At 43.8% G+C, this 18,237-nt stretch overlaps 1 protein-coding gene across 3 annotated transcripts in view; it reads left to right on the forward strand.

Moving 5' to 3' along the window:
• The window catches only part of KIAA1217 (KIAA1217 ortholog), a 201,265-nt gene that overhangs the window by 78,186 nt on the left and 104,842 nt on the right, over nt 1-18,237 (forward strand). The window lies entirely within an intron of this gene.

Below are 18,237 nucleotides of genomic sequence, written 5' to 3' on the forward strand. Positions count from 1 at the left end.
CTCAATGAAATCCTACAGTGTTGTTTTGCAATAGTGATGTCAAGATCATTTTCCATCACCTAACATGTGCTGGTATTAATTAGCCCCCAGTATCATAACAGTGATATCTGATGGTATCAAACCCAGGAGTCGCTCAGGACCTTCCAGGCTCTCACTGTGTACAGCATTATATGTACTTAGTATTTATCTGTCTGACTACTATGAGATAACTGATACTCTGAGATAATGAGACTGATTTATTCAGCTGGATTCTGTGCTAATTAGAACAGTTCAGGTGTAAGCTGGTATATGCTGCACAAAGGCATTTCTGAGCTCATCTCTCTGCTGTAATTGTGTAGATGACAGGTATGTGTTTAAGAAAGGCTGCAAGGTAATAAATTCAGTTGAAAATGAGACAGGGAGGATTTTTGTTTGGTGTTGTAGTTCAAAGTTTTAGGTGTTGTAAGAGATAATCTGGGAGACTGAGGTTAACAAAACCTTGCTGCTGTGCTGAGACTGATCTTTACCAAAGGTTAAGAGCAGATTTGATGTGGCATATAAACGGCATACTTTTCTACAGCAAGTCTACCTGCAGTGTGCTGTTCATGGGTTAATTATTGCAGAAAGCTTGTAAGGCAGATAGTGTCCTGAATTCTGTTGGCTGTGGTGGGTCAAGGACGGGGAGAGTGCGTTTGATCGATAGTGAAGGCCAAAGTGAAGTCTAAAAGAACCTGCAAAAGAAACCTTGCAATTAAATTTAGATGTTGGAAGTTGACAAGGCCATGCGTTTTTCTGCAGTTCAGAGGGTGGTGTTCTCAGCAGACCATCAGTTGTCACTGCATATGCCATACTGTGCCTTTCAGTGATGGTTTTTGTATGGATAACCAGGTCAGCCAGTTGTTTAAATAAAGGTGAGAGGAAAAATATCACAGAAAAAAAGGAGAGAGAGGAACAGCTATATTCTTTAAACATCATATTTTCTCTATTATTCATATTACTTTTCAAAATATTGGAGACAGGTCATGAAAATCTTTTCCTTCTTAGGTCATCATTGTTTCTTTATTCCTTTATGAAGGTTCAGAGTGGGGGTTTTGTTGTTTATCTTCAGCAATATGTTGTGATGCCAAAAAAAGATGACAACTATAGGAGGAAGGGATAGAATAATAGGAGAGACAAACTATTGGAAGCAGAGATACTGTGTTTGTCTAATTGTCCCCATTTCTGGCTGTGGGACAGATAGAGAAGAAAGCTAGGCAGCATTCCTGCCACTTGACTTTGCAAAGTTTAGTGTCTCAATATATATTTAAACCTCCAGACAGCTCAGAGAGGTGGTCTCTTCTCTCGAGTAACAAATGAGAGGATGAGAGGAAGTGGCCTCAAGTTGTACCAGGGGAAGTCTAGATTGGATACTGAAAAAAAAAAATTACTGAAAATAGTGGTAAGGCATTGAAACAGGCTGCCCAGGGGGGTGGTAGAGTCCCCATCCCTGGAGATGTTCCAAAAATGTGGCACTTGGAGACATGGTTTAGTGGGCATGGTGGTGTTGGGTTGACATTTGGGGTATTTTCTAACTTGATTCTATGATTCTGACTGAACCACTAATTCAAAATTGCTGTGTTCCCTGCAGATCTTACCAGAATTAATAGGAGGTAGCTCCTTGTAAACTCATAGACATCATTAGGCAACCAACTCTGAGATCTTCAGCCAATCTGTTTTTGCAGTTTTCCATGTCTGTACAATGCAGGCTTTTCACCTAGAAAATTTGACATCATGGAAGAGTGGTGCAGATTCAGGTTCAGGATGCCTTAGAGAAACTAGACTCAACCATCCTTTTTCCTCCAGCCTGCACCAAGCAGCCTGAGTTTGGTTACTTTTGTGTGAAATAGGGGTAGTAAACAATCCTATGAGCAGACACCACTATAAGTGTTGGGGCCAAAAAGCAACCAAATCATCAGCTCATGCCCAGCTTGGTTAATGAAAATAGTCTCATGGACTTCTTATGTGATTATTCTTAATTATATGCTTAATTATACATATTTAAGCATGAGTCTGTGGCAAAGCCAAGATAGAAATCCCTGCAGGGTCTTGTTTTAAAAACCCTAAACTTGTAAGTCATCTAAGGTGAACAAGACATTGTGTTTTATTTGCTTGCTGTTAGTATTTCTGTTGAGACAGTGCAAATCCGTGGAGTTTCAACCATAGCATCTCCACATGGATGGAGAGGCAGCAAAAAGGGGAATGCTGTGTGACCCTGAAGAACTTCTGCACCTCTTGAATATCAGACTTTTTTTTTTTTTTACTTTAAAGGTGTAACTATTTTATATCTCTAAAAAGAATGGATGATTTGGAATATGATCTGGGTTTCCTTGAGAGGCTTTCAAAGCTGTCTGGTTCTAGTAGTTTGGTTTTCATGTTTGTCAAATATTACATGAAATTACATGAAGTATTATCTTGACTTTAATCCTCACTACAATGAAATGGAACTCAAGTTTTCAGGAATTTTTGGTTAAAACCAATGAAAATAACAACAACCAACAATGGGGACTCCTATTCCCAAAAAGAAAAGGGATGTTTTGCTAAGTTAACACATGTCATTTTCAGCTGTAATGTTCAACGACCTGGACCCAAAGAACATTTACCCTTGAAGGGATGCTGTAGATGTAGAGGTGCTGGAAAAACATAAACCCTGAACCATAAGAAATCCTAATGTTGTGTGCAGACCCTTTCCTTTGTTCTCAGTCTCTCTGATGTAGTCCCTGGTTTACATTTCAGTGGGCTTTTTGTCTCTGTGCTTCCTTTTGAACCATTTGTTACTGACCATCTTCGGGGTTTTCTGCAGTTGCTTAAATGCTGTCTTGCAGATTGCTTGGAGTTGATCCTGTACTCTGTGTGATAAAAGACTTCACCCTTCCCCTTCTTTGGCAGACAGTTGTGTGCTTAAAATTTCTGTTGGAAAAACATCTTTGGCCTGAATCCAGCTGACTTTTTTCCATCCCAGCATTATTGAGAAACGTCACTTTCTCACACCCTCCCCACAAAACCATTGTGCACAGGAAACAGGCAGTTGATCCTCACTTCCTTCCTTCAATTTCAAGCTGTTTAAGAGGACTTATGAGTCAGCATCTCGTTAAGTTGTATATCATCATCTACATACTCATCTCTAGCCCTTTGTGTTCTCATTATCATTTCTCCCCAGCCTCGGCTGATTGCATGTCTCTGCAGGATCTCACCCGGAGACTGGAAACCTGGGGAATGCTAATTGGCATCATAACATCCTGGCTAACCCAGCTTTGCTCCATACCATACCTTTGCAGGTCTCTGAATTTAGCCACTTCTTGTCTCAGCAGCTGTGTCCTCTCCCTGGGTGACTCACCATCAATGGGATGTGTTTAATGTGTTCTGCCTTGGTAAGGATTTCCCTTTTGAACCCATCAGAACCATAATCCAAAGGTGTATTACACAGACTGAAAAAAAAAAAAAAAAAGAGAGGGGGGAAAGCCTAACATGCTTCTTGATTTCTCCACTTTCCCAACACTTCCAGTACCTCAGTGACCAGGCACTGTGGCTTGGATGGTCACTGCCAGCAAGAACAGCAGAGCTGCATTCCTGCGGTGGGAGGACATTATGCTCCTAACATCCTCCTGTGACATTGTTTCAGGCTGACTCAGGGGGACAGATGTCTCCTGCTAAATCATCAGCACAAATGTCTCAAGCATCTGCGTTTTCCTTTGGAGACTTAGAATTTCAGTGTTGAACACGCCTGATCCTGCTTGAAATGGTGAATACTTTCCTTTGATCTGCTTAGCAAGCAGATCCAGCAAGGCAGACTTACAGTTTGTTCACTCTTGTTTTGAAGGCCCTGGGATAATGACTAATACAGTCAGTCAGCCCCATCCTTGTCCTCCCTAAGTTACTGCTCACCAATCCTTTGGGTACTACCTTAGCAAGTGGTATTCACCAGACTTTTCTGATGACTTCATGTGATGACATTCAGTGCATTCCTGGCAACTTTGCTTTCCTCCTATGACTTTTAGCTCTCTATACCTTTCTCCAGGGCCACCACTTGCTCCATTACGGCTTAAAGTGCAAAAGCAAAACGTTTGGCAGCTGTTTCCTTTGTTTCTGGTACCTCTTTCCTTACAATAAGGACTGGCTCCTGAAATTAGTTTTTCTCCATCCTGCTCATACTTGCTGCTAGCAAGGCTCTGCAACTGTTCTGTTAGCTGCACTTTGTGTTCCAGCTCTGATCTCCACTCTCCTCCTTGGCCTCTAATTTTCCAGAGGAAATTTCTTGTGCTTTTTCTTTTGTTGTTTTTCTCTATGTCTACCTGCCTGTATTAAGCTGTTTCTTTGCATGCCAACCCAACATGGCCAAGAGTTGGTCCCTCTTGTAGTCTGGCTATTTGCTTTCACAACTCATGAAGACATAACAATAGTTTCAACAGAAGCCTCTCTGCTCTGAGAGTGTTTTGTAGCCAGCAGTGAAAACCTCTGTCATTCTTTCAGCTCTTTGGCACAGGCCCACCTTTTGTAGGTTGTCTTTGTGCAGTTCAAGTTGGTTCAGTAATCTGCACCCTCAAACAAATCTCTGTACACCATTTAGGAAGAGGCATGAGATCCTATCTTCTGACCAGCAGAGGTTGCTCAGAGCACATTAGTAGAGTGTTCTTGCTCCATAGCTCTTTATTTTAGTAAATCAAGTCCAAGGCTTTCTAATCTTCTGTGGGATTTGCTCCAACATCCTGTTTGTCCCCTCACGCCAGGTATTTGTTCTGATGCTTCACTTCTCTTGAACAGAGTCAGTGAGGGAAGCAGGAGATGGGGGATTGTCCCAGAAACCTGTCCCTGGGGTGGGCAACCCTGGCTGTATTTGGAAGTTGCAAAGCTCTCCTTGAATTCATTTCCCATCATTGTGGTCTATATATATCCACATACATGCCCACAGATGGAAAAAAATAGTGTTCCCTACAATCTAGGGGGAAAGGAAGAAATAGATCATTATTGTTTTCCCTCTTAAAATACCCTTGAGGTCATCAGAGTGCTGATGAAGGCATCAGCGTGGTGTGGAGTTTGGAAAGGAACATAGAAAATCAAGAAATAATTTGGAAAGTTCCAAAGAAAGCCATACTCCAGGTTTGGATTCAGACCCAAATGTCTTCAGATTTCATTCATAATAAGGTTTTTCCGTGGGCTGGAGTAGTGGTCTCAGTTATGTTTCTCCTGTGTTGTCATGTCTGGATCTTCTCTGGGTGATCCAGAGTTCACTTGTGGAAGCCTCGTTTGCCTCTGTGTGCTGCCTCATGGCAGGAACCGGTGAAGCCTGCAGCTGCGGTTCTGTGCTTCTGCCATGGTTCCTTGGTTCCCGCAGGACTGTTGTCTCAGAGAACATTAACTCTTTAGTCCTGCAGCACATCCCTATGATTTCAGATCAACTCCCCTAAAAGAAGGGAGAGACTTCTGTGCCTAGGTGAAATAGTTTCATGTGTTTTAAGTGCAACTCCTCACCTATCAATTTGCTTTAAAACTAAAATGCATACCACGTTATGATAAGAGGAGGGAGAGAGATGAGGATACAGACAACATTTTCCCTGGATTAAGGGTGAGAGATGCTGCTGGTTTCATCCTTATTTCCTTACCCACCCTTAGATCAGAATTGATGTTTCACTTCCTTTGAGAGTAGGAAAGTCCAGAGAAAAGTGACACAGATCTACTTCTCCAGGAGGTGACAGTGCTTGAGGAAACTTAAGTAGCCATACAATCCTGTACAAAGGCTTTAGGGAGGGTGACTGTTGCACTTTTAATGCTGCCATTATGCAGGGTAATGTCTCTTCCAAAGTGTGGTCTGGATGTGTAGTGATGCCTGCATGTCAAGCAAACATGCAGAATCACTTATTCATTTGGAAGTCTCATGTATTTGGCATTGAGATGGAATTTAGTCCTTTGAGAATCCGTAAGTCTTTTTTTTTTTCATTTTTCTTTTTATTCAGCATAGTTTAATTAAAGGGCAAATAGAACTTGGAATCATAGAATGGTCTGGGTTGGAAGGGAACTCCGAAGGTCGTCTATCATTAATGAGCTGACATTGTGGTTTCTTTATTGTTGGTTTTATATTGTATCCCTTAAATGTGAGTAGAACATTTCAAGAAGTAGCTTTTGCAATTTGTAATAGTCATAGAATTGTAGAATTGTAGAATGGTCTGGATTGGAAGGGACCTCCGGAGGTCATCTAGTCCAGTGCCCTCTGCAGTAAGTAGGGACATCCTCAACTAGATCAGGCTGCCCAGAGCCCTTCTCAGGTTTGCATGTGTGAGGTGGTGGCATTCTAAAGCCACAGAAAGCCTTAATACAGTTTCAGCATTACTGAGGCATTAGCAGCAGACTGTTTTGTCTTTGTGGTTTGGAATTGGAATTTATCCAGTTGTTGCCGGAAGGCTACATTTAATTTGTACTGTGTTTGCATAAATAGCTTATTTGTAAAAATCACATTTGACTTCAACAATTCCAAATGATGCATTTATCATAGAGGGGGAAAAATGATCTATTGTTCTCTTGAAATAAAATGGCACTGCCCTTCCAACGTTCCCAGTCACCAAAAAATGATGAAAAATCACAGTGTGCTTCTGTGGTGCTTATCTCGTCCCCAGAATCCACTCTTATATCCTCTGGGTTTGTAAAATTCAAAAGATTCTTTGAATCACTCCCTTAATTATGAGGTTGGCATTATAATTGCTTGTTAAATAAGATTCTTTAACAACAGCATCCTTGTTAGCAAAGCAGTTGCATTTCTTTGCCTGGGATGAATAGCTGCATGCTCTGAATGGGGCAGCAGCAGTCCTCCTGGGAGCCTGACTGTGGCTGAAGGAGGAATCATTGCTCGGAGAAGGTTGTTTAGAGCACTATGCAAAACTCTCTTCTACCCCCCACCTCCACCCTGCAGGCACAGGAAGATGGAGGAAAATACAAGACCTTCACCTACAAGGACTCAAACAGCAGGAGGCAATTTCCCCCCTCCAATTTGCATCTCAGTCAGGTGTTGTAAGGAAAAAAAATGTTTGTGGTTATTTTGGCCCTTAAACAGTTCCTTTTAGTACATTTTCATGTTCTGTGTGCTTTAAGATCAGGTGTAGAATAGTAAAGAGAGTTGTGATCAGAGCACTTTTTAAACATACCATGGCCCATCTTTTATTCTTTTTAAAGTTGTGGTAATCAAGAGTATTTCTCTGCTCTGCTTGAGTAATAGAGTATTTCTGTGTTCTGCTTGAAGGACTCCATGTCTCCACTGTAAGTGTCAAACCAACACAGGAGTGTGGTGACTGCTGCTAACTCCAGCCAAGAACTGTATCATTGCTTAAGAAGGCTTAATTTGCTGTCTCTTGTCAGAGATGGCTGCTGGATAAATATTTGAGTCTGTGTGGCTCAACTCTCTGCTACTAACTCGTATATTAGAAGAACATTCTCTGTTTCTTTGACACATCACCTCATGTAGTGCATCTACACTAAGTCTAGCAAGGAACCTGAAAATACTGCATATTAATTATTGAGAGCATACTGTTCTCTGGCACATGTGCCTCTCCTTCATTATTCTTCTGTGCCTTCTCTTCTCTTCTCTTCTCTTCTCTTCTCTTCTCTTCTCTTCTCTTCTCTTCTCTTCTCTTCTCTTCTCTTCTCTTCTCTTCTCTTCTCTTCTCTTCTCTTCTCTTCTCTTCTCTTCTCTTCTCTTCTCTCTCTCACTTCTGTTCTCTTTTCCCTTCCCTTCCCCTCCCTTCCCTTCCCCTCCCTTCCCTTCCCTTCCCTTCCCTTCCCTTCCCTTCCCTTCCCTTCCCTTCCCTTCCCTTCCCTTCCCTTCCCTTCCCTTCCCTTCCCTTCCCTTCCCTTCCCTTCCCTTCCCTTCCCTTCCCTTCCCTTCCCTTCCCTTCCCTTCCCTTCCCTTCCCTTCCCTTCCCTTCCCTTCCCTTCCCTTCCCTTCCCTTCCCTTCCCTTCCCTTCCTTCCCCTCCTCTCTGTTCCCCTCCTCTTTCCTTCCCTCCCCTTCCCTTCCCTCCTCTCCCCTTCCCTTCCCTCCTTCTGCATACCTTACAGGTTATTCTCTTTCAATTTCTACTGTTCTCATTTTTCTTTTCCTGTTAACAATTATTTCTTCCCCTCCCCTTCTTTTCTCTCTTTGATCCACAGGTTTTGCAGTGCATGTTGGTCTCCCTTCATTCAGAACTTGACATTCAAAGGTACTTGATGAAAATTGAATCCTCTCAGAGAGTTAGTACTGTACTTTCTTTTTTCTGCACTCTGCTGTGGGTTGAGTTTGTTACCCTTTAATTACGTGTGTCTTGCTGCACAAGTAGCATTCTCCAGTAACTATGGACCTGCATGCTTTCCCCCTCTGTATTTCACAGCACTGAAGTGGTGTTCATATAGATGAATGGCAACTGGGAGAGTGATGCATGTGCAACCTTTGACAATTATTGAACTCTGACTTTCCCCTTAATAGCGTGACAGACATGAAGTCCACACTCTTGTCTTAGATACCTTCAGACCCACCACACATCAGAGGGAGCTCCCAGATAAATCAGTGTTCCCTACCAGCTGTCTCAATTCTAACTTTATGTATGTATTTATACATATTTGTAACTGGCTTAAGGGGTAAAAGTCTCACTGCAAAGCTAAGGACAGCTCTGTAGGCAAGAGGATAAATATTTTTGTATTTGACCTGCAAAAAAGCTTAGTTCTGCAACTTGCAAAATGGCTTTATTTTATCTACACTGTGCACCTGTGCAGTCACCTGTATCTCACCTTCCTTCCCACTGAGCTCCTCTTCATTTCATTGTGGTTTGTAACATTATACACAGTGGATGCCTACGACAGGAACTTTTTTTGCTCACCCAGGCAGTGTCTGTGCACATGCATTTTGGATACTTATGTCAAGTCTGCCTCTGTGTGGTTTCCACTGCAGTCATAAGTGGATCACAAAAGCACCAACACATGCTATGAGCCAGGAATGAGCCCTTGGAGCATGCAGAGTGCACAGCAGCTTGTTTGCACCTGATTTGTCCCTTCCCAACGTGGTTTGTTTCCTTTTCCAGGAGTTAAGTAGGCCAATAAATATGCCAACCACAGGGAAGGGTGGGAGAGGCAGAGATGTGGAGAGCAGAAAGGCTTCTCCTGCCATTACCGAGGAGGTGGCCTCGAGGGAGGGAAAAGGAAGTGAAAGGGAAGGTTGGAAGAGAGGAGCAGAAGGAGCAGGAAAATCTTCACAGCATCTCTCTTGCAGAAGATCCCTAACTCTCCCCAGGTGCCAGAAAAAGAATCACTGAATCATAGATTGGATTGGGTTGGAAGAGACCTTAAAGATCATCCAATTCCAACCACCCTGCCATGGCCAGGGACACCTTCCACTAGCCCAGGTTGCTCAAGGCCTTATCCAACCTGGCCTGGAACACCTCCAGGGATGGGGCATCCACAGCCTCCCTGGGCAACCTGCTCTAGTGTCTTCCCATCCTCACTGCAAAGAATTTCTTCCTAATCTCCAGTGTAAACCTCCCCTCTTCCAGCTCAAAGCCATTGTCCTGTCACTGCAAGCCCTTGTAAAGAGTCCCTTCCCCCCCTCCTGTAGCCCCCTTCAGGTATTGGAAGGCTGCTTTAAGGTCTCTTTGGAGCCTTCTCTTCTCCAGGCTGAACAGCCTCAACCCTCTCAGCACGTCCTTATAGGGGAGGTTCTCCAGCCCTCTGATCATCTTCACGACCTCCTGGAGCCACTCCAGCAGTTCCATGTCCTTCTTGTGTTGGGACCCCCAGAACTGTTGGGCTGTCAGCAGAGCAGAGCAGAGGGGCAGAATGCCCTCACTCACCCCACTGGTCACGCTTCTTTTGATGCAGCCCAGCACCCAGCTGGCTGCTGTGTGTTCACCAGGCGTTCACTTCCCTGAGGAGTGGCTAAAAATAAGTCCTGCTGTCGGCGGGGGTGTGCCGCTGCCAGTGGCAGCTCTGCCTCCCTCTGGCTTTGCCAGGGTGTTTGTTCTTGCTGGAGGCTGGCAGCACCCACTGGGCTGGCCCACACAGAGGGCAGCTCCCACCCTGCCCTGAAGCCAATGGTCCCACTCAGCAGCCTTTGTGTTGATGGCTCTTTTTTTTTTTTTCTTTTCCATTTATTTTTAAAACAGCACGTTAAGGAAGAACTCCTTCTTAGCTTGCAGAAACCCAGAACAGGTTTTTCCAGGCCTGCTGCATGGTGTTACATTGCTTTGGCAAACAGACACCACAAAACCAGACCCTCCTCCTGTTTTCCTTAGGGACTTGTGTGGGAGAACAGGGATGGGTAGAGAATCATTTTCTTGAGTCAGAACACAGTATCCTCTAGGTACTTTTAGGCATCTGGTATATATATTCCTTCTTTTTTTTTTTTTTTTTTTTTCCCTTCCCCTTCTTGTTTTTGCATGTGGTTTTAAGCATGTAAAGATCTTTCCCCTTTAATCAGCATAATGACAATTTTTGTGTAAATCAACCCTTTTAATCTTCAGGGTTCTCATGACAGTTGTGGGGATTGTGTAGGTAGGAGTTACCTCACCCGCTGCTGATGAAACGCAGCCATCTCCTGGATGGAACCAGAGGTCATGCTGCCTCATGAATACTTCACAGTAGGCTTTTTAGGAGGGAAAAGAGAAATAGCTTCCAACTGAAATTGCCATAAGATTTTAATTAAGACAAATCTTGATGTCCAGGCTGGAATTCATGGATAACTCATTTAAACAAAGTAATAATAAACTGAAGCTCTGATGCCGGAATATGAGCGAGACTGTGAAAGAACTTTTTGCTGGGAGCAAAACTGATGAAGCCATAGAAGCCTTCATGGAGGGGAAACAAAAAACAGTGAGGTGATCAATCACTCTTTAAATTTGGCTGGCACAGATAAATAAATACTTCATGTCAGAAAATATTAAAGCAGAGAGCTGTTCTCTTTGAGAATGAAAGATTTCTTCCATGCCTTGTGATTTTTGCTTGTTAATAAGGTTTTAGTACTCTAAGTTTTGTTATGGTTTTGCTTCCGTTTCTACCCTAAAATCTCAGGATGCCATTTGTAGGAAAAAAAAAAAATCAAATTTGGACAGAAACGTGCTGAGAAATATTTTTACACTCTAACATGGCTCAAGTTTTTTGGGGTTTGGTTTTTTTTTTCTTTTCTGAAATTTCATGTGCTCCAAAGAGATGCCACAGCATGTTGCATATTTCAGTCTGGACTTGTCTGGACCAATTAAGCTGCTCTTAGATGGGCTGCTGAGTTCCTTAGGGCAACATTTTCAAATGCAAGTTCCTCCAATTAAACATCTGAATGAGAAGTCTGGCAGCCTAAGTGCTGAGCACCTACAGCTTTTATTGCCTCTAATGAATAACTTTACTGTAAACACCTAGTTTTCCTGAAAAACAGGCTTTGGCTTAACAGTTAGAAATCAAAGCTGGAAAACGTTGCTTTGTGTCAGTCACTTGGAACAGAGCTTCAGGGAGGTGAAAAATGTTGCTAACTCTGGGGATCGCCCTGCTGAAGACTGAGCCATGGTCTTGTGAAGAACGAGCAGGAATCAGCTGTCTGTGGACCTCCTGCTCCGTGATTCCCAGCACACAGGATTAAAAGAATCGAGTTTTGGCAGCCTGCCACAGCAGGGAGCATGCAGCTGGCCACCAACAGAAGCTAGCAAGGCTCCTGGGAAAACTTTCGGATTTTTGGGATGATTTGAATATCATTCCAACCTAAAAATGCAGCAGATAGATTCTGACACATCAATAGACATGTTGTAGGTTTTTTTTTTCCCACTAGGTGAAAGAAATTGGGGTTAACATCAGAGAATACAAAGAGTTGTGATAAAGATCCTGTTGTAAGCAGAGGGGAGTTCTGCCTTCAGATAAATTCATAGAATTCACTAAAATAAACACTTGGCATGGTGAGGAGCAGCTGAGGGAACTGAGGTTCTCTAGTTTGGAGAAGAGGAGGCTGAGGGAGATCTCATTGGTCTCTACAGCTCTCTGATGGGAGGTTGGAGCCAAATGGGGGTTGGTCTCTTCTCCCTACTATCAGGTGATAGAAGGAGAGGAAATGGCCTGAAACTGTGCCAGGGGAGGTTTAGGTTGGAGATTAGAAAAAATTTCTTTGCTGCAAGAGTGGCCAGGCATTGGAAGAGGCTGCCCATGGAGTCACCATCCCTGGAGGTGTTCAAAAAACAAGTAGACAAGGCCCTTCAGCACATGGTTTAGTGGGCATGGTTGTGTTAGGTTGATGGCTGGACTTGATAATCTAAGGTCTTCTCCAACCTTCATCATTCTTAGGCTGCTGAGAGGTTTGGAGGGCATGTCATACATGGAGCAACTGAGGGAGCTGGGGTTGTTTAGTCTGGAGAAGTGGAGGCTAAGTGGAGATCTTACTGCCCTCTACAACTACCTGACAGGAGGTTGTAGTGAGGCTGGTGTTGGTCTCCTCTCCCAAGTCACTAGCAATAGGACAAGAGGAAATGGGTTTAAGTTGTGCCAGAGGAGGTTTAGATTGGACATTAGGAAAAAATTCTTTGCTGAGAGGGTGATGAGGTGTTGGAACAGACTGCCCAGGGAGTTGCCATCCTTGGAGGTGCTCCAGAAGTGTGTACATGTAGCACTTCAGGATATGGTTTGGTGGTCATGGTAGTTAGGTTACAGTTGGACTTGATGATCCTAAAGGTCTTTTCCAGCCTTAGTGATTTTATGATTCAAAGTCAGGGAGGCTGCAGGCAAGTGGGGTGCCTTGGTTCAGTTCTCAGGATGGTGGCCAACTGTGTCTCTCCTTATCAAAGAGGAAAGACTTCTGGCCACTCATCCCACAGAAATTAATATTGCCACCAAACTGAGACTGATTGTGAGCAAGGACCAGCTTTGCAACTTGTTGCTGTTGATTCAGCAGCAAACAGTGAAACCAAAGTACAGAAATAAAAGCCAGGGACATCCCAGTAGCATTGGGGAATAGGAGAAATATTTCCTGCAGTCTCTATGATGTCGAGTGGGCAGCTGCCCTCCTGCTCTCTGCAGCTCTGAAGAAGGTGGATGGTGGCCTATGCCTGCTCCTGCCAGGATCCCCTTTCCAACTGATGGTGTCTGAAAGAAAGATGCCATAGAATTTTGTTATCTCCTGATGGTGAAACAACAGACAGAGAAAAAGCAAGCTTGTCATAAAAGATGGTTTTATGTTGCATTCAGCTGCTGAATCATCTCTCCCCACCCCTGGTGGCCCCAGAGACAGAGAGTATCCAACTGCATCCACAGTACAAATGTAATAGGAAACTGACTTTGTACAGACATGGAGAAGCATTTGGCTTTTCTGAGCAAGTGCTATGGGAAACATTGTTAGAGTAAATGCTTAGGAATAAGAACATGTGGGCAGCACTCATTTTCTCTCCAAGACTAACATGCCTGTAATAGCACGTCCAGGCAAGTAAAACCCTGCAGCTCTGCTTGTATGAGACCCCCAAAGACTCTCTGTCTTTGGGAAAAAACAGATCCATCTGTAATTTGGGTCTGATAGAAATATGAGGAAGAAATACCCTTTTTGCTGTAGTAAGAGCTTGTGTGCTGTGACAATATTTCAGAATGAATAAACTCATACACTGAACACAGCCTGTTTATACACAGACTTGCAGTCTGCCACATGTCCTGTGGCCATCTTCAGCACAACTTACAGGTCAGATAGTTTATTTGAAGGTCAAGAAAAGCAGATTTCCATTTTTCTTGCTTTTTTTTTTTCTTTATTTGATATGTCAAGAAGACTCTCAATGTTTTGGTTTGGTTTGGTGTGTTTTGCCTATGCTAAGTGTGTTCTTTAGGATGATTTTACTAGTGCTCTATTACTCTTAGATGTCTTTTTTTACCAGTTGGACACTGCCAGGAATGCTAGCAGCTTCAAAAATGTGTATGGTAAGATTCTTCTCCTGAAGAGATAAATTGCAGCTGACACCAAGCTGTGTGTTCCACTACCCTCATGGTAAAGAACTTGTTCCTAACATCCAGTCTAAATCTTCTCTTCTCTAGTTTGAAGCCATTTCCCCTCGTCCTGTCTCCATCCTTCTTGCAGGCCCCCCAGGAGAACAACTCTTGTGAGGAGCAACTGAAGGATCTGGGGCTGTTTAGTTCGGAAAAGAGGAGGCTGAGGGGAGACCTCATGGCTCTCTACAACTACCTGAAAGGACATTGTAGAGAGCCTGGTGCTGGTCTCTTCTCACAGGTAATTAGTGATAGAACAAGAGGAATGGCCTCAAGCTGTGACTGGGGTAGGTCACACTGGACATTAGGAACAAATTTTCCCAGCAAGAGTGGTCAGGCATTGGAATGTGCTGCCCAGGGAGGTGGTGGAGTCACCAACCCTGGATGTGCTTAAAGGTCATGTGGATGTGGTGCTTGGGGATATGGTTTAGGGGTGAACTTTGTAGAGTTTTGGGTTGGACTTGGTGATCCTGAGGGTCTTTTCCAACCTGAATGTTTCTGTGATTCAGGTACTGGAAGGTCACTATTAGGTCTGCCCAGAGCCTCCTCTTCTCCAGGCTGACCCACCCCAGCTCCCTCAGCCTGTCTTTGTAGCAGAGGTGCTCCAACCCCCTGGTCATTTTCATGGCCCTCCTCTGGACCCACTCCATCAGGTCCCAATCATTGCTTTCATTTGGCTTATGCACCATGTCCTCACTCTCTTGACAGCAGCCTGCAACTGTGACTCTAGCTGGGTGCTGATGGATCCTGAAACATGTGGTGAATATTTCTTTTGGAAATGCTTATACTCTGCACCCATATCTCCCAGGTTCTGGAATAGCCACCATTGTTGCTGTGCTTGAGGATCTTTTCGTAATGTGTTTCAAATTCAGAATTACTCCTGGAATGCAGCATTTACTCTAGCAGAGAGTGACAAATAGCTTGAAGCCTTCCCTAAACAGTATGTGTGTGTGTGTGATGGATCTTGCTAATAACTTGTATTGGTTTGAAGTTTCTGTTACTCCACTCACCAGAGTGGAACTACTGTGGGTTTGCACTGGTGTATGTGAAGAGGAGGACTGGAATTTACATCTGAGCAGAAGCCATGGTGTGCTGCTTCCTTGCTTCAGAAGGCTCTGGTATGCCTTTTGGGGCTGCAGTATTTGGAGTGAGGAATGAGGTCTAGCTAAAAAGGTCTTTTTTTAGTGTGGTAGGTTGACCTTGGCTGGATGCCAGGTGCCCACCAAGCCACTCTATCACTCCCCTCTTCATCAAGACAGGACAGGGAGAAAAGAAAATGAGAAAATAACTCCTGGATCAAGATAAAGGCAGTTTCATAAAGCAAAAGCAAAGGCCACACATGGAAATGAAGGAAAACAAAACATGTATTCTCTGCTTCCCTTCAGCAGATATGTCCTTCCACTTCCTGGGAAGCTGGGCTTCAGTTCACATTGAGTGGTTGCTCTAGAAGACAAATATCATAATAACAAATGTTGCCTTGCTCCCTCCCTAGCTTTTACTGCTGAGCAGACATCACGTGGTGTAGAATATCCCTTTGGCCAGTTTGGGTCAGCTGTCCTGGCTATATCCCCACTCAAGATTTTGCCCATCCACAGCCTACTGTGTGAGGAGCAGTGGAATGCTGGAGAGACAACCTTGATGCCAGTAGTAGCCAAAATGCTGGTGTGTTACCAACACCTTCTAGCTGGTAATGCAAAGCACAGCACTGTGAGGTCTGCTGGGGGGAATATTACCTCCATCTCATAGAATCATAGAATTGTTAGGGTTGGAAGGGACCTCAAGGATCATCCAGTTCCAACCCCCCTGCCATGAGCAGGGACACCTCACACTACATCAGGTTGCTCAGAGCCACATCCAGCCTGCCCTTAAAAACCTCCAGGGATGAGGCTTCTACCACCTCCCTGGGCAACCTGTTCCAGTGTCTCACCACCCTCATGGGGAAGAATTTCTTCTCTCAGCCAGACCCAAGGTATTTAGTCACAGCAGTGATGGCAGAGGAATCTGAGATGCTGTGTATTAGGTCCTCAAGAATTACTCCAGGGTCAACACAGCATTGCAGAGGTTGGCTCCATCTGCACACTGACAAGATAGGCTGGGCAACTGCACAGCCAGAGCTGTGTCTGCTGCTTCTGGTGCTGAAGGATCCCCTTACTGCTGAAATATGCACCTGTTCCCATGTATCAAGACAGTGCACACATGGAGCTGCAGGTCTCAAATGACATGTGGGGATTCAAATGAAAGAGAAACAAGAATAAGCTAAAGTGAAGCAAAATAAGCTTGGTCCTATTATCAGAATATTCTTTAAGAAACAAAAGCAATCCCTTCCCAACAAACTCTGGAGTTAAAGAACTGTTTGCAGGTTGATTTAGTTGGTTTGGGTTTGGTTGGAGTTTTTTTTGGCATCTGGTTTTCTTTTTAGTTATGGCTTTCTAGAACACAAGAGTTAAGTGCCTTTTAGCTCCTTCTTAATGAATACCTACATTGAAGTTGTTCATCACTACAGTGAGATACAAAGATGTATCACTTGGTCAAGGCTGAGAGGGGATCTTATTAATGTCTATAAATATCTGAGAGATGGGTCTCAAGAGGAGTGGGACAGGCTCTTTTCAGTGGCATCTGCTAATAGGACAAGAAATAATACAAGATATAAGCCAGAACCCAGGAAGTTCCAACTCAGCATGAGGAGAAACTTCTTTACTGTGAGGGTGCTGGAGCAGGCTGCCCAGAGAGGTTGTGGAGTCTCCTTCTCTGGAGACTTTCAAAATCCACCTGGATGTGTTCCTGTGTGACCTGCCCTAGGTGACCCTGCTCTGTCAGGGGGGTTGGACCCAATGATCTCTGGAAGTCTCTTCCAACCCCTAACATTCTATGAATCTATGAATCTACTCCTGGAACATGCCTGTGTAAATAAAATACTCCAGCAGTTGTGGTTCCCAAGCCATTCCCAAGCTGAATGAAGAAGTCCTAACTAATCAAATTCTTTCTCTGTGTTTGCAGGCCACTTGTCACCTCTGCAAGTTTTCAGGCACAAGTCCCTGCGTTCACAATCTGCAGACTGGTGCTGACCATGTCACAGGCACTTCAGAGCATGTTTTAGTTTGCTCAGAACAAATGTTCTTGGCCTTAAGTCCAGCAAGAATTCAGTGCTCTAGAAAAATTTCACTGCAGGGCATGGGATAATCACCAATATTTTAATATTAGCATTTCAACAGTTCAGGAGGATCTAGCTTTCCTGTGAGGTACTTCTGATCTATTGTAGTTTGTGAGCAACTGAACAACTTGGCAACAGCCCTCTCTAGGCAGCTAATGAAAAATCTAGTAAAAGGTAGAGTTCCTCATACATTCAGGGTCACATAGGGAATACTGTTTGGTGCATACTATTGCTGAAAGGAGCTCACCTCACTTCACTTGAAAAACCACTGAAGGAAGCAGATGTCAGCAAGATATGTCATCCTGACTTCCCAGAAAGCAGTAAAATCTTTTCTGGGTCTTGACAGCATTTTCAAACCTGGAACTGAAACTGATTTTAATACAGGGGATTTTTTTTTTTTTTAATGTACTGGCATCAGACTTTAAATGATAGGGAAGAGGAAAGCATATGTTTTTGGCATCTTCTGTCTGCTGCTGATTATAGGTCTTTTATAAAGTTCATATTTGCATACTGGTTTGGGGACAGAGTAAGCTTGCTTGGGTTTGAATCGCTGCTTGCACAGTGTCTGTTCCAGTTTGTTGTGATGCAGAGTTTGCTTAAGAGACTGGAAAATTATTCTTAGAATCATAGAAGGGTCTGAGTTGGAAGGGACCTCTGAAGGTCATCTAGTCCAACCCCCTCTGCAGTCAGCAGGGGCATCCTCAACTAGAGAGCCATGTCAAGCCCCACTTTGAATATCTCCAGGGATGGGGAGCCAACCACATCCCTGGGCAAATTATTCCAGTGTTCCATCACTCTCATAGTAAAGAACCTGTTCCTTATATCTGATCTAAATCTGTTCTTCTCTAGTTTGAAGCCAAAGTAATAGTAGCATGTGGTTGAGGGAGCTTCACTAAACAGTCTCGAGTATGCTTCTTAAAGCAACATCTCTTTGTTGAAAGCACTTAGGATGTGCACACACACACACACATACACACACACAAATAAATCCAGGACACTGTGTCTCCTATTGAATGTGGTTTCATTAGGTATCACTTCTACAGTGAGGAGTCAGTAGAAGTGCATAAGTTAAACCATCCCCTTCTGAGAGGCAGCTTTTTCCAGATACTGTGTTTAGTGATT

Source organism: Indicator indicator, chromosome 20 (genome assembly GCF_027791375.1).
Source record: "Indicator indicator isolate 239-I01 chromosome 20, UM_Iind_1.1, whole genome shotgun sequence".
In the NCBI taxonomy this organism is placed as follows: Eukaryota; Metazoa; Chordata; class Aves; order Piciformes; family Indicatoridae; genus Indicator; species Indicator indicator.